Source organism: Myotis brandtii, unplaced genomic scaffold (assembly GCF_000412655.1).
Source record: "Myotis brandtii unplaced genomic scaffold, ASM41265v1 scaffold538, whole genome shotgun sequence".
Lineage (NCBI taxonomy): Eukaryota > Metazoa > Chordata > Mammalia > Chiroptera > Vespertilionidae > Myotis > Myotis brandtii.
In genome coordinates this window covers 270,723-272,619 of record NW_005369976.1, presented here as the reverse complement: position 1 = coordinate 272,619, position 1,897 = coordinate 270,723, and positions in this window count along the sequence as shown.

Sequence of the window (1,897 nt, the reverse complement as noted above, 5' to 3'; positions counted from 1 at the left end):
ATCCCTTTTTCCCATTTTGCATCCCATTTAAGCCCCTTTATGTGGAGCTTTGGTTACAAACAAACAAAAATCTACAAATTAAGATATTTCAGAGAGCTTAGACATTGCTTGGATGCTCTGGACAACAGCTTGATGCTATACTATCAATATCCTAAACATACATTAAAATTGAGTAGCTGATAATTACTTGATTATCTAGTTTGGTTAGTGTAGAACAGTTTACCAAGTTTTACATTGTTAAGATTTAATAATATGAATCTATAATTTCTATTATATCAATCTCTTAACCCCGTGGTCGGGAAACTGCGGCTCTCGAGCCACATGCGGCTCTTTGGCCCCCTTAGTGTGGCTCTTCCTAAGCCTTAGGAGTACCCTAATTAAGTTAATAACAATGTACCTACCTATATAGTTTAAGTTTAGAAAATTTGGCTCTCAAAAGAAATTTCAATCGTTGTACTGTTGATATTTGGCTCTGTTGACTAATGAGTTTGCCGACCACTGGTCTAGACTCATTTAGAGCTGCTCAGTTTACAGGACTGGCCAATGTCACACCCTGTCGTTATGCCCTAGCGGAATGTTACAATCCCTTGTATACCTCCTACCTTCTACTGTGGCAAGTGAATAAAGATCCCAGTCCAATACGGGCCACAATAAAAATGTAGACACCCTGGGTGAGGTCACCTGGACAGCCTCTTGCAACTCACCAACAGGACTACTACATGTATTGTGTTAATGATATTACTAAAACATTCAAGCCAGAACAAAAATGTAATCAAGACAGAAAGGTATTGGATTGAAGACAGACATGTAGATCAATGGAATAGGATTGAGAATCCAGAAATAATCCCTTATATTTTCGACAAAGATATCAAGACAATTCTGTGCAGAAAGGATAATCTTTCCAAAAAATGGTTCTGGGACAACTGGATAGCCATATGCAAAAGAATAAAGTTGGACCATTACCTCACAAAATGCAAAAATTATCACAAAATGGATCAAAGACCTAAATGTAAAAGCGAAAGCTATGACGCTCTTAGAAGAAAACAGGCATAAATCTTCATCACCTTGGATTAGGCAATTGTTTCTTAGATATGACACAAAAAGCACAAGTGACAAAAGAAAAAAAATAGGTAATCACACTTCACCAAAAAATACAACTTTTGTGCTTCAAAGGATCTTATCAAGAGAGTGAAAAGGCTATACAAGGAGTGGTAGAAAATATTTATAAATCATATATATGGTAAGAGAATTGTATATTGAATATATAAAGAAGTCTTACAATTCAGCAATAAAGTCAAAATAGCCCAAGAGCCCAGATCTTGGTTTCTAATGCCATTTCTCAGCGATATTAATAAAATGAACAGGGCTCCTGAGAAATGGTTGATTCTAAGACTGATGCAAGAAATATACCAGATGAGCCTGGAGTACCTTATAATGCCAGAAAGTAAGGAAGTGCGCGCACACACACACACACACACACACACACAATGATAGGGATACATCAAAGGGACTCAGGAGCTAACTGAAAGAGCCCAAGTTGGAACAATTTGAGCAGCAAGACAAATAAATTAGTATTTGATTATAAATCAAAATATAAATTAAATAGCCATGGATATCTATATATATAAAAGCCTAAGCAAGCATTACAACCAAATGACCGAAATGACCAGTCAACCAGTCCCTATGGCACAGACAGCCAACCTCCCGTGGGCCCTTTCTCCCCTCACCCCCTCTGGCCAACCTCCCACGCCCCTCCCTGGGGCAGCCAGCCCCCCAATAGACCTTGATTGTCAGCCAGGCTGAGGGACCCCACCCGTGCACAAATTTGTGTACCAGGCCTCCAGGGAGTAAATAAATAAGGAAGAAGAGACAAATATTGCATGCAGAGGAATTCCAA